The sequence below is a fragment of the Biomphalaria glabrata genome, chromosome 10, assembly GCF_947242115.1.
Source record: "Biomphalaria glabrata chromosome 10, xgBioGlab47.1, whole genome shotgun sequence".
Classification (NCBI taxonomy): Eukaryota; Metazoa; Mollusca; class Gastropoda; family Planorbidae; genus Biomphalaria; species Biomphalaria glabrata.
The window spans coordinates 7,144,187-7,168,339 of NC_074720.1; the positions used below are offsets into that span (position 1 = coordinate 7,144,187).

At 36.7% G+C, this 24,153-nt stretch overlaps 1 long non-coding RNA gene across 1 annotated transcript in view; it reads right to left on the reverse strand.

The window, feature by feature from the left end:
- Nucleotides 1-419: 419 nt before the first annotated feature.
- LOC129928820 (uncharacterized) overlaps nucleotides 420-24,153 on the reverse strand; it is a 34,126-nt gene continuing 10,392 nt past the window's right edge. Inside the window, exons 2-4 of the long non-coding RNA XR_008780316.1 lie at nucleotides 11,262-12,201; nucleotides 4,738-4,862; nucleotides 420-2,810 (exon numbers count right to left, since the gene is read on the reverse strand). This is a non-coding gene — a long non-coding RNA (uncharacterized LOC129928820). The remainder of the gene's footprint in view (nucleotides 2,811-4,737; nucleotides 4,863-11,261; nucleotides 12,202-24,153) is intronic.

The following is a 24,153-nucleotide window of genomic DNA, read 5'->3' on the forward strand; positions in this document are numbered from 1 at the left end:
TAAATAGCTCTGCGGGTTTATTGAAATATTTACCAAAATATGTAAAACTAAACAAGTTTTTTTGAAACCAAAATCGAAAAATTCAAACCAGTTCTCACTAATCGCCATAATGGTACAAACAGATCTACAAACTAAACAATCTTGATACTTATCCAAAGCATCAAAGAAACATCCCACCAGAAAATTGTTGATTATCAAAATTATGGCAATGTCTTCGATTCCCATGATTAAGAATGAGCGCAGTTTTGCAACATGTATATTTTTTTTTACATCTGATACTGACAGCGAGGATTAAAGACTGCTAGAATAAACATCCAATATTTAATATACATAGCTGTGGATGTAAAAATCAAAACTAAAGACTCAGATATACTGATGTTTGTAACAAAGTTTCAAAAAACACGTGAACAAAAAGGCCATTCAATGCGACACCTGTGATTTATTGTCTCATGCACTTCGCTGCACAAGAGCATCTCAACATATTATACATTAGATAACAAGATGAATCATAGTACAGTGTTCTGTGTGGGTTACCTTACCTTACACCACTTAACAATTTAAGCTCTATAAAAAATCAAGATATACTAAACGGGTCTAAACCTAAAGGAAAAGCCCCATAAATTGAATTTGATAAAGAAGAAATACCTCAGCACCTTAAGCCCTAGTCATACATTTTTATTACAAACAAATTAGCAGACTTATAAATCTTATTAAAAATGGAAACGCTAGACAGAATGAGGGTATGGGAACAGGCACTACTGAATACAGACATTTTCAATATCCATTATTATATTTTTATGGAAAGCCATTTAAACACACACACACGCGCGCACGCATACACACACACACATACACACTGATAGCAGAAGAAATTAGTCTAGGAAAAAAATATAATAAAAATTGAATAATCATTTTGCAAAATTAACAACATCTCAACATCTGTAATAGGTGGGCGCAGTGGCTGAGTGGTTAAGCGCTAGGCTTCCGAACCTGGGGTCATGGGTTCGAATCTCGGTAAAGACTGGGATTTTGAATTTCGGGATTTTTAGGGCGCCCCTGAGTCCACCCATCTCTAATGGGTACCTGACTTTAGTTGGGGAAAGTAAAGGCGGTTGGTCGTTGTGCTTGCCACATTGCTCGTTAACCGTTGGCCAAAGAAACAGATGCCCTTAACATCATCTGCCATATAGATTGCAAGGTCTGAAAGGGGAACTTTACTTTACAACATTTGTAATAACAGACAGTATTTACGGAATATCAAAAATTATATTCTAGTGCACAACTAAATTGATAAATGCCGGTTGAATACCAAATTAAAAAAAACAACAAAAAAAAACCCCAAAAAAACAAACATTGCAAACAGGATACAATTGAGGCAAGAGTCAGTAGAAATTATTGAATAATGGAGCACCTAACCAAAAAAACTGAGCAGAGTGAACACATTAACAATGTAATCTCTAAGGATCACAATAACAAGCGAAATAGTAAAAAAAAAAAACTTTTCAAAAGCTTATATAAGGGAAAGAAACGCACAAGAACTGTCATATCTCTCAATACTGCATGAGAGAGTTAATTCATGTGAAGTGTTGCTAAGAAGGGAGTGAACTCATCACAGGACATACAAGGGACAAACATAAAGTCTGTATGCTTCTCAGTATATGGCAGTAATGTCCCTTGTCAACTGTTGATGTTACCCAAAATGGCGTCCTATCAGCTAGAAACTAGCATGAGAGCTTACTCGTATCATATAATCAGCATTATATATATTTGTGAAACCTTGTTAAAAATTGATATACTCACTAATTTTACTTAATGCAGAATTCGAAAATTACAGAAAGACTACAGAGAATAGGGTTTGTTTTAAATGGCCCACCAAGTCAAAAATGATTCCAAGCCCCTTGAAAGACTGACAGACAGAGTGATTTGATGAAGGCATAGTAATGTCAATTTTACAAATAAAAACTACTTTAACCAATTACACAGACAAAAAAACTTAAAATACCTAGATCTAAAGTTAAGAAATAAACAAAAAGTATACATGCTATTCACATACTGTGGAAATGATTAAAAAATAAAAAAAAAAGCATTACGCTTTTTTTTTAAATTAAAAGTTTATTTTTTGACAAATTAATCATAAAACATAAAACTAAATGCTATTCAACCTGGTTGGGCCAATATTAGAATATGCATCCTTTGTTTGGAACAGCTCAATTAAAAGAGAAAAAAAACTTGTATAGAAACTAGTACAGACCAAAATAGAGATGAGGATTTAACAAACGATTATTCACGTTTCACTACATTAACTAGTAACACCACCCGTAAAATCGCTAAATTTAGAAAAACTACAGGACAGAGGACTAAAAAAGTAAAATAGTAATAATAGGCTTCATAAAACAACGATCCATAACTTACAAATATAAAATTACAATTACAGCCTTTATCAGAGATTACACTTGGCAAAAGATTGCCAGTTACTCTCCCCGCGACATCTCAAATAAAAATAAATTATAAAAAAATAATACGAGATCTCGCTGAAGGCTTGGTCCATTCGAGATCTCGTTAAATGCTTGGTCCTTATGAGAATTTTGAATGTTCGGTCCATACGAGATCTCGTTGAATGCTTTGTCCATAAATTTTGGTCCAAAACGAGATCTCGACGAATGCTTGGTACATACGAGATCTCGTTGAAGTTGAGTCCATACGAGATCTCGTCGAATGCTTTGTCCATACGAGATCTTGTAGAAAGCTGGGTTCAGTGACGTTGAGATCTTAATGTGGGCGACTAGAACTAGGGCACTGATGTCTAATTTCTGTAGAAAAAAAATAAGAGTAATTGTAGGCTACATTTATGCTTGGTTCAAATATTTTCTAAATACAAAGCTTATATCAACTCACACTGTCTGTCTGGTAAAATGTTTGCACACCCAATCTTCGATCAAGTTGAAAGTTTGCACAATTATTTCTTGTGCCTGACAAAACAAGAATCAATTTAAAAAAAATAACCATTTAGTCAATTAACTATTAGAAGTTAATTAGATTTTTTGGTAGCGAACAAGGGAAAAAAATTGTAATTGACAGATGTGGTACGTTAAATTAGACCCCTTGGTGATGTTTGAGGTGAGCCCTCTAGTTCCAATTTAAGTCGCACAATTTTTTGTAAATGCATTTTAAAAGCGATGACGGTAGCATTCACCCATATACCCCCTTCTTCCCCCTCCCTTTCCTCTTTCCCAGATGGTCCATACAAGTGATAGTATCACAGCGCATTGAGAAAGCTAAAAGCATAAAATTGTGCTAAAAAAAAGTAATTTATACACATATTTCTCATCGCACAGATTTATTATTGTTAGTCTAGATCAGGATGTGGGCAACCTTTTTCTACCGAGGGCCGCATTAAAAACATTTGGGGACTAGGGGGCGCATAAATATATTTTTTGTCCCTCCCGATCGAGGAGCCAATTAACAAGAGTTAGCAATATCTTGAACTAATTTTACGAATAATATTTTACATTCTGTTATTTTCTTTTTACATCACAACATTTCACAACAAATGTGCAGTTGTACTTAATGTGAAGTATTGAGGTGTTTACTCTCGTGCATAATGTTCCGAAACTGTACAACTAGCTTACTAGTTTTTTTTCTTGTGACTGCTGTCTAATTACTTTCAGTGAGCATCGACCTGATCTAACACTTGATAATTTTCAAATAAACGAAAAAAAGCTTGTTCCGAATAATGTGTAAGTTTATCAGCAACGTTTTCTTAAGTATGGGAATACAGCTTCTGGCAGTCATGAAACTTCTGTGGAAGAACTCACTGAAACTTCTATTTCAGGTCATAATTTGCTTGGAGGTATGTCATCTGGAGCTGAATCAGCTTCTGCATTAAATGGTAAGCTGAGGGTATAGAAAACTAGTTCCAAGTTCTTGACGTCTTAAAATTTTGCTTTCAAATTCCACAATGAAGGAATCCAAATAAGTCTTCTTCTTTCAACCATTTCACTAGAAATAGGTTCTTTTTTCAGCTAGGGAAAATGACGAAACCTGATTTCACTTTCTGGGTTCGAGAAACGTTATAACTTTGTTTAAAAGTATTTAAGATGCACATACATTTCATTAGCAAACAAAAGATAACATTGCTCCTATTGATAAACATGAAAGTGATGATAGTGTCAGTGGCCAACAAACTTCAACGTGTCATTATTAAACGTGTAGCCCAGATGTCGAGCATCAGGACAAAGATCATAGTCTTTTTTAATGACCTAATAGTACTACACATTTAGCTAACTAAGGGACAGGTATTTTTTTTTTATTAATTATTGTATTCTATAGTATTGTTTCAAATTTACATAAAACTAGTTGACTCCTTTGCAACTGATTTTTGGCTGCGGCACCTCAGATCATAGGTCATAGGTCATTTTTTAATGTGGCATATACACCTTAGTGAGTTTGACATGCCTGTTATACAACATGACATTTTAGTTCACAACCAAAGATCAGATAGTTCTAGATAGTGTCCCTACTCAGTCAGCGCTGGGTGGCCCATTAGTCTACGACCTACGTTGTGTTTAGACGGTGTTCCGGCAATGCACTCCCAAAATGTGTCCCCCTACATGCGCAGGTGTCCGCCAGACCAGCAACCCATTTCATAATATTTTGTTGACATGTCAATCAAAAACAAAACGTTAGTGCGGTCAGGACGTCGGGTCAGAGTGTCAAGCAATGTGGTGAAGAAATGACCTTATTATGCTGCAACCTTGCCTCCTCCTGCACACGATCACCATGTAGCTATCCACGCAGATGGTGACACACATTCTCAAGCGTATTGCCTGGCAGCGTTCTGGCGTCAGTGACCCACAGTCAGTCTGAAGACATATAATAAAAACAAAAATTAAATCGTTAATGTGTATATATATATATATATATATATATATATATATATATATATATATATATATATATATATATATATATATATATATTTAGGCAACAAACGTCAAAAACCCTAAAAATCTTGAAGTTCGAAATCCGTATCCACTGGGAACCGTCGGTTCGGAAGCCAGGTGCTTTAGCACTCAGCCACCAATCCTCTTTTGCATTTTTTCAGCCATTACGCCGTTACGTAGCATATAGATCCGTTATGCAGCGCAGAAAGTTTGCCGTTATTTAGCATAGATACGTAGCCGCTATATAATGCTTCTATTTTTCTCAATACGATTTGATCTTTCCCTTGTTCGAGATACCGAACAAAATAATTAATTATCAATAGTTAATTAACTAATTGTATTTTTTAAAATTGATTCTTGTGTTATCAGGTAAAAGAAATAATTGTGCAAAATTTTCAGCTTGTCTCGAGTTTGGGTGTCGGAGAAATGGCGTGTATAACCTTTTTACCTGACAGACAGACAGACAGACAAAGTGATTAGATTAGTTATAAGCTTTGTAAAAATGGATATATAGACTCAAGTGTAATTCTAGATTCTTGTGATTCGAATACTCCACCTGACCTTTACAGGTCTACATGCGCGGTAGAAAATGTCAGCGTGACACTGATGTTTTATGGTTAATAGTAATTATATAATTCTGCATTTCTATAGTGACCTTAAAGAACATTAACCCCTTCCAAAAGCTTAAATGTATGAAGGTCATTGAAATCCATTCCAGAAAATTGAATATTTTAATATCACAAATTTAAAAAGTGTAAAAGATAAATACCCACAATGCTTCAAATATAAAAACGCCATATACATTGGATTCAATATAAATGGACAAAAACTACACTCCGAATTTTTAGATTTGAACCTTTTTGGCATTCGATAAATGAAAGATATAGCGCTAAACAAAAACATTTGGTAAAAACAGTTGTAATCTCATATATGTATTGTTTTTAGTCTAGATCTATTATAAATTCAATTACATGACTGATCCAAACTAATTGATACAATTACCCTTCGTATAAGCTTTGTGTTTTAAAAATATATAAATTTTTTTGTTTTGTTATTTGGTTTCATTTTCAAAACTCTTTCAACATTCTCCCCCATTCCCTCACTTTTTTCACTCACTCTCTCCAACCCTCTTCAACTCTCTCCAACCCTCTTCAACTCTCTCCATATCGCACCCACTTTCCATCTTTCATTTCTTCTCCCTCTCTCTCTCTGCCTGTCTCTATCTCTGCCTGTTTCTTTCTCTACCTGTCTCTCTCTCCCTCTCTCTCTCTCTGCCTGTCTCCCTCTCTCTCTCTGCCTGTCTCTCTCTCTCTCTGCCTTTCTCTTTCTCTGCCCCTCTATCTCTCCCTCTCTCTTTCTCTGCCTCTCTCTCTCCCGCTCTCTCTCTCTGCCTGTCTCTCTCACTCTGCCTGTTTCTTTCTCTACCTGTCTCTCTCTCCCTCTCTCTCTCTCTCTCTCTGCCTGTCTCTCTCCCTCTCTCTCTCTCTCTCTGCCTGTCTCTCTCTCTGCCTGTTTCTTTCTCTGCCCCTCTATCTCTCCCTCTCTCTTTCTCTGCCTCTCTCTCTCCCCCTCTCTCTCTCCCCCTCTCTCTCTCTCCCTCTCTCTCTCTGCCTCTATCTCTCTCCCTCTCCCTCTCTCTCTGTCTGTCTCTCTCTCCCTCTTTCTCTCTCTCTCTCTCTAACACATACAAATCGTAGTTAACACCGAATTTCCGCTTCTAAAAATGAAATATGTCATCACAATGTCAACTTCTTCCTGTCATAATTCATTCCCTTACTTACATATACACCTACGCATTTCAAACACACACACTTGATATTTACATATATATATATATATATATATATATATATATATATATATATATATATATATATATATATATATATAAATATATATATATATATATATAATAAAATTGACCTACTTCCTGTGACCTTTTTGTCTTGAATGGCTTTAAAACAAACGATGCTGTTAAATGATATAGGTTCTACAAAGATATAATCTATTCACTGTTAACATTTCATATAAATCTTTTCTTGCCTTTGATATTTCGACATTAATTATTTTCAAAACAATATCAGAGCGGTAAAATTGTTCTAGATGCATTTACATGTGGCGCAAAAAAATATGGGAATATATAGGAGTATATAGGCCTATGTCATAGAGGTCAACTTTTGAAGCAATTACATGTCAGTAATTTCCCAACTGCCTTTATACTCAAGAGAGACTAAAAGATAAATGCACATCTCTTATTCCATATGCTAGGACAAATTCGTACAAATGCTTCTTCTTCCCAAGCGCCTTAAACTACTCAGAGCATGTAACGGCTCGCCTGAATCAGCAAGGAAGACTAATAATTTAGCAAGTCTCTAATTAACATATAGGACTAGATTAACAGTTTAACATAATGGTACGCTACTCTTGTGAAGGAACGTCCGGAATTTATAAGATAAGATAACTGGCTTTGAAAAAAAAAATGTCATAGATAAATGTGTATGCTCAAACATACACTAAGAATTCTTTTATATTGTTTTAAGGTCAAATACTTTATACTGTTGAAAGCATTAAAATTCAGCAGCCTCAAAAATGATGTACATTAAAACACTAAACTCCATTGGTAATGAAGTTCTTCTATACAAATTTACACTATACTCTTTATTGCAATATAAAATAAAGATAAATAAAAATGTAACCACATACATGGTGGTAAAGTGGCTATTGCACAATAATTAAAAACTATATTAATATATAAAAAAAAACTACTGATAATTAATATTACAACCTCACGAAATGTTAAAATCCATATATCTTTTTTTTGTCTAATTGAATTTGTCTTGATAAGTATGTCCATTTGTGTTAATTTCTGGAGCTGTGTCAAAGGTTAATATTATCATTTCCTAGATACATTGTTGTTATCTTATATTTCTCTCTCTCTCTCTCTCTCTCTCTCTCTCTCTCACACACACACACACTGTCGATAATAGTAAATTCACTTTCAAATGGCTACCTGGTCGTGCGGTTTGCGCGCTGGACTGTCATTTCGAATTTATCGATGGTCTTCGGTTCAAACCCTAAACGCTCCCATCCCCCGTCGTCCTGCGGGAGGTTTGGACTAGGAAGTAAATTATTTTCAACTCTGAAGGAACATTCGAAACATGAAAAACACTTTACAAACAAGTAAAAAATGTTATTTCGAAAACGGCTCAAACAATTTTCTTAAAAATTCAAAGGTATGTGTATATTAATGAGAAAAAGAAAATCTCAACTCATTGGCCACATCGCGAAAACTCAAGGTCAACCGTTAAATAATTTTAAAATGTTTTATTATCGTAAAATTAATTTGGGTTTTTACATTTCTAAAAAGGGATTTCCAGCTAACGTCCAGATAAACAGACACTCACGAAGGTTTCCGAAATGAACTCGGGAAACAAATCATTCAACCGAGCGAGGCTCGGTCACGTGATACTATACTTGGAAAAAAATTAATTCCTACTTCATGTTTCAATAATATAGTTACGCATTTTATTTTTAAAAATATTGGGTCTTCATTTAAAAAATAGAAGAAAAATCCATTGGCAGAATAGGGAACTTATCCAAGACATTCTCGCTTACTGACACACCGGCTGAGCTAACTTACCATACAACCAACGGTCAGACAAAAAACTTGTGTCTATAAATAACTTTCATATTTCACGTTTCTTACGAACTCAAAGATGGCTGAGGATTCCAATCCTCGCTCTAAAAAGCTAAGTACGCTTGTACTTGGCTTTTCTTGGCTACCTATGAAGGGGGCTCGAGGTTGGTGCTTCAGAGATAGGTGCTCCAGAGATAGGTGCTCCAGAGATTGGTGCTCCAGAGATAGGTGCTCCAGAGATAGGTGCTCCAGAGATAGGTGCTGCAGAGATAGGTGCTGCAGAGATAGGTGCTCCAGAGATAGGTGCTGTAGAGATAGGTGCTTCAGAGATAGGTGCTGCAGAGATAGGTGCTTCAGAGATAGGTGCTCCAGAGATAGGTGCTCCAGAGATAGGTGCTCCTTTTTATTATAGACATGCTGATCTCCTTGCCTCATATCTTGAAACTCCGACACCCACGGTTTAACTCCTTGAGGATCGAATTAGAGGGTAGCGTTTCCCATTCGTGCACGTCAATCTTCTTGAGGGAGCTTTTAAGGGCGTCTTTGTAACGATTATGTTAACACCCTGAGAGCGCTTTGCTGCACACAGCTCCCCATAAAATAAAAGTCGTTTGGGGGGGGGGGGCGATTTACATTTGGGACCTTTTTGCTGTGGCGTGGATACTGATAATTTGTGACAGCTTAAGATTTCAAAGTCTGTAAGGATGAATTTTTCGTAGCGTAGCTGAAAGGGGTTTATCTATTTGGTGTGGTAGGAGTATAAGGTCCAGGACTCTGAATGTGAGATGGATTGCGAGATAAAAGCTGTTTAAAGAAAGGGAGATTCGTGCTGCATCAGTCTCACTCTGTCGCCCCCTGCCAGCTGTTGAACTCTTTACTGGACACATGCGGAAATTCCCACTGACGTGTGTTCAAAATAAAAAGACTGTAAGACTAATTTCATTTTAACAGCATTATATTTTCCATAGTATAATGGTCAAATAAGAGTTTTCACTGAGTTGCTAATTAGCATTTTTTTGTTTCCAATGATACACATTAGCTGTCAAATTTCTAGGAAAATTGTTAGAGCCGTTTTCGAGATCCGTGTCCATCCACCCTCCACCCATGAAGAGTTTGCAAGTTAATAAGTGGAATTTCTTTTTTTTTTTCTATTTTTATTTTAAATTAGAAGCATGACACACAGCCATACTAATTCTATCTATTTATTAAGTATGCAAGTATGTATCCAGGCATTACACCCTGTTAGGACCGGCCTTGATGTGTGTAAACAAGAAAAACAATAAAAATACTTATTAAAAATACCTCCATTTATACAACTTCTAGAGCGATTGTTTTCCTCTAAATAACTAATGAATGTTAGATTTAAAAACAATGGGGAACATCTTTTACCCCGTGCCCCCCCCCCCTCCCCCATAGACGGACTCCTGGGTAAAGCAAATGTATAGATCTGCAATACTTTAGAATATTTCAATGAGAGGTCTTTAGATGAAGACTTAGAAGACGATGCGTTAAATTTTCCTGAACAATAATTTCATTAAACGTTTGAATCAATAATGCCGTACATTCGGAAATTCCCGAAAGTGATACTCTTGTCAAAAATGTGATAATCCATTCAAAACCGATGTTGAATCTAGATCTCACGGCCGGTCCTACAGATTGCGGGGTCCTATGCTAAACGGATTTCGCGGGGCCCAGTCTGGGTAGGGATAAGGATAATAAGTGAAAATTAAGATATTGTATTAGATAATAAATTCGTTTTTGCATTTTATTCATACTTTACTAAATACAAAATCACAGTCAAATTAACAAATTACGAGCCGCCTTTCCTGCGGTTTAGTTTTCCAACAAAAAAGCCTTATTATTATTATTATTATTATTATCAATTAATATAAGGTTGATAGTCTTTGAATATAGTAAAATATTAACGAAATCAGAATCTCTGTATTTTAAAATTCTGAGCGTCTTACTAAAGTAACAAAGTTTAACATAATAACTCTCTAAATAGTTATCTAAAGGTAACTGTATTAATGTTTGATTTATTTAGTTTTTGAAAATCTAACTAATTTGACTCGTTTAAATAATAGCCTGAGTCTTTGTTTTTAGCGTCTCGTGTGTTGATCAAAAAGATATAGGCCAAGCGTTCACGTGGTTCTCTTTGAAGAGTAAAAACCAAATACAGCTTCTTACAAATATTTTTTTTTTAATTTCTAATCAGATTTAAAAAAAAAAAAAAAAAAAAGAAAACATTTAGAAGGTGGGACGACTTTGAAATGTACATTTCGAAATAATGTGGGAAGCGTGGCCGAGAGGCTAAGTGCGCTTGAACTTGGCTTGGCTACCTATGAAGGGGGCTCGAGGCTCGACACCCTGAGCAGGGAACAAAAATCATGCTATAAGCATGAAAGAACAGCCGCTGACCGGGAAAAGTTTTAAGGATTTTGATAAGCCAAGGGAAAGATCATGATTATGATAAATAATATTGTCGTGATAGTTTCTTTATACATATTGATATCAAAATGAAGATTGAATGAATACTTTTGGCTCACTTTCATTTGAAAATAGTTAATTTGGTAATAATAATTATTGCTATGTTAAGATTCTTATGATGTTCTGTATTTTATAACATAAAATCTGAAACATGTAGCACAATAGTAAAATATTTGTTTATTAAATATACTCACGTTTAGTAAACTGGTATCTCTCTCCACTCGATAGTTTGATAATTCAACACTCGTGATTGGAGCCTTACTAAATCTTTGAACTCCAGTTTTCTTGTCCGATATAAATAATGGTATCAAGTGTTTTTGTGGTCTAGTGGCGTCATCAGTTTCTGAGATCAATCCTGTCACCTTTTGATGATTATTTAATAAATAGAATAAATTAGATCTAAGGCTGGAATCAGAAGTATTCATTTTTCGAAAAGCGTGTTTATGCACGTTAAATTCTGTATGCAGTGTTTTGGAACTTTTCCCTACACTTATGGAAGAAATATCGAAAGTTGCATTTCTTTTGGTTCCAGACAAGCGGTACTCTGGCTGAGCGCTGCCTGTCCATTTGGTCGTCTGCGGCTGTAGCGCCATGATGTCTTTTTTAAGTTGTATCGAGACGGACGCGACCATGGTCCGTTCGAGGTCGAGCGAGAGAAATAGAGAGATGGCTAGGAAAACGGTGACCATGACGCTTTGAGCATCTTCACAATACTGCCCACATCTGCGAGACTATCTGACCAGCTGAGCAAACAAATCTGTACATAGACGATTTAAACCATTCATTTGCGCAATGGCGAAAGTAACTCTTTGAAAAGGATCATGGTTGGTCTTTATAACTTAACATCCAGGAGGAATCTTGTCATCTGCTGTAGCGTACCTGAGCCAGCTGGCGGTATTAAGTCACTTTTTTTGAGGGGGTAAAGTTGTCGTTTTCATTCATAACTTTTTTTTTTTCAACCTATCGCTGCCTCTCGTCTGCTTTTTCGTTTGTTCGTTTGTCTGTCCCCGTTTCCGGGATGTGACGTGTCTTCACTCACAACGTAGGTAACAAGACGTCAGACGTCTCACAGAAGTGCCTCAGACGTACATTAATATTGCGTCCGGTCCCGAAAGGAGTGACATCAGACTGTGGCTACAGGAAGACAATAAAATAATTGTAATTCTCTTGTTAATGACACGTACGTCTACACACAATAGTACAGTTATTACTTTTATACACTACGTTTTGATAGTAATGTTTGTTTGTTTTTTATAATACATTCTGTCTGTCTGGGAAAAAAGTTTGTACACGTTATTTCTCCCACACCCTTTCTCGGATCGAGTTGAAACTTTGCACAATTATTCATTGGCATAGACAAGACATGAACCAGTAATAAAAATTTAAACAATTAGTGAATTAATTAATGGTAATTAATTATTCTGTTTGATACCAACAAGAAAAATTAATCCTTCAGTATTTCCAGATATGGCTAAATTTGTAGGGTTTTCCCCCTTAGATAAGTGTTAATACTATTTCTCCCACATTCTCGGATCAAGTTGATACTTTAAACAAATATTGATTGCACCTAAAAAAAACATGAATCAGTTGATAGATTAACCAATTAATTATAGGTAATTAATTAATTTGACTGATATCGAATAAGGGAAATAACTTCTACATTATTGATAAGCTTATATAAGCTCTGTTTTTTTAAAAAGGATTTCTAAAATATTTTTCGTGGTCGAAAATGTCTATAGAGTCCAGTCCTCGCTCAAAAAGCTGTCCATACACATGGTATAAGAATGAGGCTGTCCCGCTTGGATGTCAGGAGTTAAAGGTTGAGAAGCACTGCTATAAGGCTTAAAGTGCAAAGTAAATGAAGAGTTAAACTACTAAAAAAACAGCTTCTCAAATAAAATAACACGAAGGTGCGGCTCAATTATTCATTTCTGACATTTCTGTACAATGCATTAAAACCCCCTGTATATAGCCAAAACCTTAGCTAACTGACTGGGTCATCACCAATTCTCACATTTTAGGCTGATTAAAAAAAAAATGAAATTTTATCTAATTTTCCCTTACCATATACATGGAATAACTAAGCCTTTTCTTAAAATCAGATACGCACCATAAATGACCGCTAGGATCAATGTTTCCAAATCGGTTATCCGTTGATTTTTTTTTTTTGGTCCATTTTTAGCGGCCCCCGAAAGGGGAAAATTTTGTGTGAAATGTCTGTCCGTCTGTCCGTCCGTACCGTTTAGATCTTGTAAACTAGAAAAGATAGTGAAAATCCGACATCACAATATTTTAGACCATTCAAAGTTCTAATGCAACGGCTACTTTTTTTTTTCTGAAAGCGAAAAATCTAATTTTTTAAAAATCACTTATGCAAGCAGTTTTTTAAAGAGAAAACGCTAATTAGTATGCATTATAAGTAAGACCTAATCTAAAACGAAAAGTAATCTTGTAAACCTTTTCTTTTATATTATTTTGAGGACTGCAAAAAGGATGCTGAGCCTTTTCAAAACAACTACATAAATTATAAGACTTCAGTTAACCTTCTTTCTCCATTCTTACCTCTCATTTGTCTTTGATATAATTTCATTCAGATGTGTTCTTTCTGAAAGTATTGAAGCCTGCATGGGTGAACCACTTCGGGGGCCGATTTTAAGTTTGTGTTTCCACACAAACTGTCTTTGTAACCTTGTTTAATGTTTATTTGGAATAATAAAAAAAAAAGACCTACGACCATATATTCCCTCTTCCTTTAAAACACGGTCGAAATTAAAAAACAAACAAAGGTACAATGTAACAACAAACAGTTAGATGTATTTCTATTTTTTTTTGTGAGGAAGTGCAATATATGATTGCGTGAGAGAGTATGCGTGTGTTGATCTATATATAGTTCGTCCATCGTGGTTCGATGATGACTTTTGTCATCCAGGGGGCTGAAGGCTTTGCACTGGGGTTTTGTGCCTCTTCGTGTTGCTTGTGAGACCTATACGAGCCCGACATTGGGTAAAAGTAAAGGCGGTTGGTCGTTGTGCTGACCACACGACACCCTGCTCGTTAACCGTTGGCTAAAGAAAGAAATTACCTTAACATCCTGTAGATCGCAAGGTCTGAAAGGGAACTTTATTTTATCTAAAGTTCAAGGGCCAGAAAAGTCTTTGATTGTGGGACATGTTGCTGATCGGGCCTACCATCGTATGATTTTTTTTTAAATGTCCCGGTCAAAATAAACGTGTACCAAATTTCTCCTCCCAGAGAAGCACGGGTATCAGCTAGTTTACCTCTATAAAAAAAGTTTCATTTTTTTATTTAAATAAAACGGACACTTCAAAAATAAAATAATAAACAAAGACTTTTTTTTTTCATCTGGCATAAAATGACTGTGACTACTGTGGGAAAATTTCCACGTCAACTGATAAAATATGTCAAGGTCTCCCTGTCCTTATCTGACCAAGACCTACTTTCAAGCTATGTGGACTCTTGGGAAGGGGGGGGGGTCGTTGGGATATTAGCATACCGAAATGGATGTTGTAACGTCATGAAAAGAAACTAGTCCCTAGATATAAGTCACAAAAACTCTCTTTTAGATATAATTATTATTAAATAGTGTTAAGATATTATAAACATATACTAGTTCTTAGATAGATAGTGTTTAGATATAATGAACATATACTGGTTCTTAGATAGATAGTATTTCTAAAACATATTCTTGACAGAACACTTCACACATTCTTAGTAATTAGCGGAACACTTTGCATATTTTTCAGAAATATTAATTCACGTATGGGCCTACTAGTTAATTATTTCAGTAGTTCGTGGAACACCTATTCAGGCCTCGACCCTAACCTTATATTTAAAAGAAACTATCTTAAGACAGGACTATATTTAACAGAAACTAGTCTTAAGACAGGCCTATATTTAACAGAAACTAGTCTTAAGACAGGACTATATTTAACAGAAACTAGTCTTAAGACAGGACTATATTTAACAGAAACTAGTCTTAAGACAGGCCTATATTTAACAGAAACTAGTCTTAAGACAGGACTATATTTAACAGAAACTAGTCTTAAGACAGGACTATATTTAACAGAAACTAGTCTTAAGACAGGCGTATATTTAACATAAAGTAGGTCTTAAGACATGACTATATTTAACAGAAACTAGGTCTTATGACAGGACTATATTTAACAGAAACTAGTCTTAAGACAGGACTATATTTAACAAAAACTAGTCCTAACCCTAACCCTATACCTAATAGAAACCATTTCTTAGTCAGGCCTATATTTAACAGACACCAGTCTTTAAAACAGGCCTATATTTAACAGACACCAGTCTTTAAAACAGGCCTATATTTAACAGACACCAGTCTTTAAAACAGGCCTATATTTAACAGACACCAGTCTTTAAAACAGGCCTATATTTAACAGACACCAGTCTTTAAAACAGGCCTATATTTAACAGACACCAGTCTTTAAAACAGGCCTATATTTAACAGAAATCAGTCTTAAGATTACATTAATAGAACAAAATAAAAGGCATCTAAAGCTTTTGTTAAACCCAATTTTGTAAGAGACTATCCCACCGGCTAAACAGTTTTGTTATGAAGTTGCATGTGCATAGTGCATGCAAATTTGCATAAACCTGAACGTCCAGAGTAAAAAAAAAAAACAAAAACAAAAAATAAACTTTTCCCCCATAATCCCAACTGTACTAAAGTAAAGTTGGTTGTCATCCAAAACGAATGTGAGAGATATGAGCCGGCTTATACTATTATATTGTAGAGCAAGATTTATAGCTTAGTTTCTGTTCTTTAAATGGATGTGGGGCTAAATGAATAAAGGGCATAATAAAAACAAAAGATACGCAGTTCTAAAAACTGCATTGAGGTGGACAGAGAAGAGAAACAGAACGCGGCCAAAGAAAACACACAACAAAAAAAAAGTTTAAGAAAGGTGGCCCGGAGTTCCAACAGGCTAAGATGAGGAGCAAAAGAGTTAATGAAAGGTGGCCCGAAGTTCCAACAGGCTAAGATGAGGAGCAAAAGAGTTAATGAAAGATGGTCCTACGGTCCAACAAACTAAGATAAATAACACAGGACAGATCGAAATGTCAATGTTCAGACCTCTTGCGTTGTCGGTGATAGTTATTTCTCTTGAAATAAGTTTTATTTCTTGGTTCTTTCAAAACCCCAAAAACATTTGCTGCAACTATTGTAAGCTGCTTTTTTGTTAAAGCAGTCTTCACGTGCGAGTAGCATTGTAGCAGTAAGTCTCCTATGTGTTCATATAGTCTTTGAAACTGCTCGCTTCTAAGAAGTGTTCTCACATTTACTGTTCTTATACATTTAAGAATTTGAAAGCTACGCGTCAACTAAAACTGTCTGGCCATATCAAAAGGTCCTCAGGCTTCCCTAAGATCTTCCTTTAGGGAACAGTACTTAGAACAAGAAGAAGCAGACAGAGAAAGCGCTCAGGCATGTCACTGTAAGAGATTCAATTCGAGGCGAAAGACAGAGAGGAATAGAGAAAGTCAACAGATCATGTGTGATGCCCCTACGAGTCAACAGACTAAAGGCTATGCGAAGGAGAAGGATCAACGAGTGCTTGGTTCATGGTTTCAGGTTAGAATATTGTATTATGTATTTATGATTTCAATGTCTACCCCAAACTATGAGTTTAAATTGTATTTCTCCATAGTACACACTGCAAGTTTTTATCAAGTTTTTATCAAGTTTTTATCAAGTGCATGTGGCCTCCCCCCATTTCCATTCTCTCAATCTTCCTGCAGCGCCTCAATTTTACCATCCTGAGGAAGGAATTCAACCACAGCTACATGGTAATCTTAATTCAAGACTACCTTATAACCTTAATTCACAGTTACCTTACAGCTCTTAGCCACAGCTACCTTACAGTCCTTAGCCACAGTTACCTTACAGCCCTTAGCCACAGTTACCGCTACAACTTACAACGTTGACCACTCAGGCAACCGATTCCCTTAACCGAAGCTTAGATCAAGATAACTGACTTTACACACACTCTCGCGAGCACACACTAGGTATGTAAAACTTGCACCCACGGTATTAATTTTATCGCAGTTTTTCTGCTTTTCTTTTACAATACCTATATCATTTCACTCTGTCTAGTACAAATCTTGCACACGTTATTTCTTCCACTTCCCATTCTCGGATCAAGTTGAAACTTTGCACAGTTATTCATTGCCGGAGACAACATAGGAATCAATCACAAAATTAACTAGAGTTAATTAGAGTTAATTAATTAGTGGTAATGAATATTTTTTTATATAGAAAAAAGGAGATACATCTTGCGGTATTGAGAGAAATTGCAGTAATTGTGCGGTTCTTTCCATATATCAGCTTTATCATTCTACATTGTATGTCGTAAAATTTTGTTTTCTTTTATTTCAAAGGATGTACTAGTTTATACAGTTTGAAAGAGGTAGAGACCTATTTGCATATCGACATCAATTAAGGTCTTTTCTCCGTTGGCCCCACTCGACACCTTCGTCTGTAACCCAAACGGTCTGACGGTCACTTGAAACAACGCCGCGCCGTCACGTGACTAAACAGAGAAAGGAGAACAGGTCGTCACTTAGTGACACAACACGCGGCAAGATCCATTCATTTTATGTAATGGTTGAAACAGGAAGTGCCGGCTTTGGAAGAAAAGGAGTGATTAAACGAAAACATAAAATATCATGGCCTTGACCTCACAGAAAACCTTCAACTCTGACCCAAACAACAGCATAACAACACATACAAAGCAGGCCCGGCCCTAACGACTGCGGGGCCCTATGCGAAATAGATTTCGCGGGGTCCAGTCTGGGAAGGGATAAGTGAAAATTAAGATTTTTTTTTTATCAGAAAATAAATTCGTCTTTGCATTTTATTCATTCTTTACAAAATCACAATCAAATTAATAAAAAAAATCGCTATCGTTTTTTTGAGATTGATATAGATTTAGATCTATAACTATATGCCAGTGACTATTAAAGTAATAAAGTATTGGAACTTCTGGTTTAACCCTATTGTTATAGTGATTTTTTGTAATGAAAGCTGACAATGCGTTTTTTTTTTTAAATGTATATTTTTCTTTTTTTCAATAGATTTCCATGAGGCCGCGAGAACCCTGTAATCAATTATAATGGTTTTATTTAGTAATTTACACCTAGAATTCTAGAATTAGCGCGGGGCCCCATGAAAGTGCGGGGCCCACTACGGCCGCATAGGTTGCCGTGGCCTAATGTCGGCCCTGATACAAAGTAAATCTTTTCCTTCTACAACCTGAACAGGCCTGATAAATAAAATAAATGTTGTAGACTTTAGTAATCTAATTCACTACAACAACACAACCTTTCAGTCTCGTGTTCTGGAGTCGTCTCCCCTAACAAAGCCCAAGTGACGACATGTTGCAGCATTCAGAACCAATCGCTAAACTCTTCCTACCGTCACCATAGAAACACCCCCACACACACCCACTCCATAACAACGAGTCATAGAGTTTTCTTTCGTTAGTGATTTGATCCAAGTTTTGCAATTGTTTTCTCTAAATGTTTTGTTTCGTCCATTGGGAGGCCCTACATCAATCGGAGGCCCCAGTTTGCCAATGCCTGAGGCCGGCCCTGCTAGAGCTCTTCGACTTAAGGGTTCTTCACAGTTCTTCTCTCGGTTACAGGCCATATTCTAAGGAGCAATGTATTAGAAGGGAAAAGGGGTGGGAGAAATAACATGTACTCACCTTTTACCAGACAAACAGACAGACAGACAGACGTACAGACAGACAGCTGATATAAGCTTTGTTTACAAAATGCATATTTTGGGACTGTACTATATATATGTTAAGAATTCGGTAGCAAACTTATTCGAAGTGTTTGCAAGAGAAAATTCGAGAACGGAGCCAGTGTTTGCACATTGCATACATCAACAAGGTCAACCTGGCACATCATAGACACATTCATTACTGGCAGGAAGACATGTCAAGTACTTTAAGACACATCGACCTTAGAGAACATTTTCTAAACAATTAACGGTTGGATGTGTCAAAACTGGAGCAAGAACTTGGCAGTAGACATTATAGAACAAAATAGGTCAGAGGTCATAACTACCGTCGTTATATGTTTCGTCCGTTGCATATTCTACCGCGTTGTGTTCAAAAGTAGAAAATACAATTGTAAAATTAGCACCTGGACATACATGTTTATGATTAACACCTGAACATAAATTTTATATGATTAGCACCTGGAGATAATTTTATATGATTAGCACGTTGGTATAATTTTATATGATTAGCACCTGGGCTTAATTTTAAATGATTAGCACCTGGACATAATTTTATATGATTAGCACCTGGGCGTAATTTTATATGATTAGCACCTGGGCATAATTTTATATGATTAGCACCTGGACATAATTTTATATGGTTAGCAGCTGGGCATAATTTTATATGATTAGCACATGGAGATAATTTTATATGATTAGCACCTGGACATAATTTTATATGGTTAGCAGCTGGGCATAATTTTATATGATTAGCACCTGGACATAATTTTATATGGTTAGCAGCTGGGCATAATTTTATATGATTAGCACCTGGACATAATTTTATATGATTAGCACCTGGACATAATTTTATATGATTAGCACATGGAGATAATTTTATATGATTAGAACCTGGACATAATTTTATATGGTTAGAAGCTGGGCATAATTTTAAATGAAAATTTTAATTTTATATGATTAGCACATGGAGATAATTTTATCTGATTAGCACCTGGACATAATTTTATATGGTTAGCAGCTGGGCATTATTTTAAATGATTAGCACCTGGACATAATTTTATATGATGAGCACTTGGAGATAATCCATCAACCATCGATCTATCCAACCATCCATCCATCCACACACCCACCCATACACCCATCCCTCCATCCACCCATCTATCCATCCATCCATCTATCCCTCCATCCACACACCCGCCCATCCTCCCATCCCTCCATCCACACACCCACCCATCCATCCATCCCTCCATCCATCTATCCATTCATCCATCCATCCATCCATCCATCCATCCATCCATTCCAGTGGCGCTACAGACCATGGCCGGATTCAACACAACCCTCCATTCAGATTTCTCCTGCGCCTTTCGTCTCCACCCCCTGAACCCTAAGGCGGTTGTTTACGAAAGATTCTCTCTGTAATTGTCTTTCCAGAAGCCCAACTAGACAGCGCTCTTTAATTATGAGATGCTCATAAAACATTCTTTAGTGGTCATATTTTTATGCCATGTATTTTTAGCCGGAAACGTTATTCTAAGCTCAACTGGTTTCCTTGACAGTTGGGAGGAAAAGGGAAATGAGAAATAAATTCAAGGTTCAGGACCCCCCCCCCCCCTGTTTTTTTTTATTCCCCCTCTCCCACCATACGTCTCCATGTTAGTCTGACTAAAGTTTGTACTTTCTCGAAACAAAACAAATTGATGGCAATGTCAATATCAAGGGGAAGTAACAACTTAAAGATTTTCAAAACAGGTTCTAGACCAGTGTTTCCCAAAACTTTTTCCTTAACGGAACACTGAATTAGATGTCCTGATGGTTCGAGAGTTTCCGAATCCCTTTATGAACCATGTGACTAGGGAAAGGTTTTTATCCGTGGTCAGGATGAGAAATGGGCTCTTCACCAATTCCTCTGTCAGGAGTCCCACCTTACCCGGTATGTCGTAAGACACGGTCCCTTGAGCCAACGCCACGGGTTCCCCAAACCCGTGCGAGGCCGGCGGGTGCCAGCGCACCCGTGGGGGGGGGGGACCATCACAAGCCGTATGGCCCCCTATGGGGAACGAAGCAGTGGGGGAGGGGTGAACTGGTTAGCAAGCCTTTTTTACATCCCCACCACGTGCAATGTACACTCGCTAGAGCGTACATGTGGTAACTCACTGGAAGACGTGTTCACTCCCGTATTTAGCCTATCCGACTCCTCTGGCGGACGTTTCCACGGAGGTGCCAAGCTGAGGCGACCGGAGCTGGAATTCCTCGGAACACTTCGAACATCCGGAGTATTTAACGGAACACTTCGAACATCCGGAGTATTTAACGGAACACTTCGAACATCCGGAGTATTTAACGAAACACTTCGAACATCCGGAGTATTTAACAGAACACTTCGAACATCCGGAGTATTTAACGGAACACTTCGAACATCCGGAGTATTTAACGGAACACTTCGAACATCCGGAGTATTTAACGGAACACTTCGAACATCCGGAGTATTTAACGGAACACTTCGATCATCTTGAGTATTTAACGGAGCTTATTTTTAAAGAGAGAATAATTCACGTGACTGCCTACTAGTTAATTATTCTAGCAGTTCGTGGAACACCTATTCAGGCCTCGCGGAACACTAGGATTTCACGGGACACAATTTGGGAACCACTGATCTAGACAGATTGCAAAGGAAAAAAAAATCAAAAGCCAGCTAATATGTTACCTTTCTTTTTGTTTGATTCACATTTAGGTTTACATCTAGACTAGACTGTACTAACGGTCCCTCCTATAAACTAGACTAGACTGTACTAACGGTCCCTCCTATAAACCTAATATACAGATATCTCATTTCCATTGCCAGATTTTGGAGATCTAGTCCCAGGTATAAGCTATATAAAATACAATAACATATAAAAAAGAAGACAAAGGGATTTGGAGAAATGTGGAGGCTATTTAAAGTGACCTGTAGTGGTGACATTAAGCACTTGTAAAGCATGAAATAAACACTTAATATTAAATACAACACTTGTGTCCAGCGAAGTATCAATTATTTTATTTTCTTTCGCCCGAGTCAATCTTTGGCTTCAGTTGATGGTACTTCATAGGTTTTGTAGGACAGACGTAGATAGCAAAAAGAAAATCTAAATCGATCACTGACGGACAATGGTCATGCCTGCGCTAGATGGGACAAAATATGTAGGTCGCAGCTGGAGCTGCGTAGCCTCGGGAAATACTGCATTCTTCATTAATCTTTGGACTCGAAGACAAGCCTATTATGACATCATTTACATCATACTGTTTAATGCACTTTTTTTTTTCAAATGTCCCTTTAACTATATCGCTTTGTTTTCTTTGTTTTGTAATTTTTGTTTCACTTCATTCATTAATTTATGACTGTGCATTTCGAACAACGCTGTCTTGTCAGCAGATGAGGTTACTGGCAACTGGAGTCAAGTTGTGACGTCGCTTCATTAGTTAGCTTAATTCCTGGACTGACTTTGACGAATGGAAAGTTTGGGCTCAGATTCAAAGACGCAATTTTCAATCGAAACTTCTCGCGCCCTTCCCACGAGATTACGCACATCTCTGAAGACCTCGTCACGAAGATCGGACGCTATATCCGGAAGCATCCTCCTATCTAGTTTGTTTTACTCCTCTTATTCTTTGGAGTCTTTTGAAAGAGAGAGACAGAGAGAGAGAGAGAGAGAGAGAGAAAGAGAGTAAGAAGGAGAGAGAGTGGACGGAGATAGTGAGAGAAAAAGAGAGAGAAACCTTATTTTTCGGCCTGTTTTTGCAAGATTTTTGTTTGTTTTTCAGCGCGGTGGCTGAGTGATAAAGCGCTTGGCTTCCAGGCCAAGAGGTCTCGAGTTCAAATCGTGGTCATGACTGGGTTTTGAATTTCTGGATCTTTGGGGCACTCCTCAGTCCTCCCAAATCTAATTCTAAAGGGTACCTGACAAGAGTTAAATAAAAAGTAGAGGTGGTTGGTCTTTGTGCTGGCCACATGGGGAATAAATGTTACAGTACTGAGACATGAGGATGTAATTGTGAAGTTCTTCCCCCCCCCCCAACAAAAAATGTAACAATTATTTTGCTTGTTTTCTTTTAGAAATAAATCACTAAAAACTATATTGAGTTAGAAGTAAGGGGTGATTTCTAATAAGTTCTAAACGTCTTGTATGTATCGGCCTACCATGGGTGGGCCGCCTTCATTTGAAAGGCCAAACTTGACAACCTTTTATTCTATATCGTTTGGGCGCCTTCTTTTAAGAAACTTTACTTGAAAACTTTTTATTCTATATCGATGGGGCGCCTCCTTTTAACAAACCTCACTTGACAACTTTTTATTCTATATCGATGAAGCGCCTTCTTTTAAGAGTCAGTCAAGTGAGTTCTCTGGCTACGCCCCTGACTGACGTATGGATTGACCGCCTTCTTTTGAGAGTCTCAGGCCTTGAAACCTTTTAGTCTGTCTTCAGGACTTGTCAACCTTCTAGTACATCAACGATGTGCGTCTGACGTAAGGCTAATGAAATCAACATTTCAACTACGGGGACTATCTTATTTGTAGCATTTCGTGTGACATATTATTTGCAATTGTACCTACCAGGAAATGCCCCGGTCCGTCAGTACTCCACTGGAAAAGGACATCATTATTTAGTTCACAAAAGAACCAAGCCTTAATCAAAGTGTCACCTTACTTTATTCCCGAAAACAACAAATAAAAAAGATAAATTACTTTTATGAACAAAACATGTGCCTTAATGAATATTTCGTGTACTATAGCTTGATTTTGTCACGTACGTTTTAATTAAAAAGAAAAAAAACATAATTAAAAAATCTGTACTGGTCTGGTATTCGGAAAGTACGAATATCTTATAGGGCATGCTTTTTTACCAAGCTTATATAAACTCAGTATGTCTGTCGTTCATGATGGAATCTTGTACACGTTATTTCTCCCACTTCCCATTCTTGGATCAAGTTTAAACTTTGTAAATATTCATAGTATCTAGCAAAACATGAATGAATTAATTAAAAAATTGACCAATTATTTTATTAATGGACCTCATTCACCAATCATAAACAAACAACATTTAGCCACGTGATTCTATATATCTTCTATACAAATTATGTAATCCATAAAGGCTGTCACATGATACGTATTTTTCAATGTTTTATCAATATTATGACGTGGCTAAATGTGTTTATTTACGATTGGTGAATGAGGTCCATTAATCAAGATTAATTAATTTCGATTTATATACAGACAGTACTTGCTAATGGAAGATAAGCCTTGTGTATAGAATAAGTTC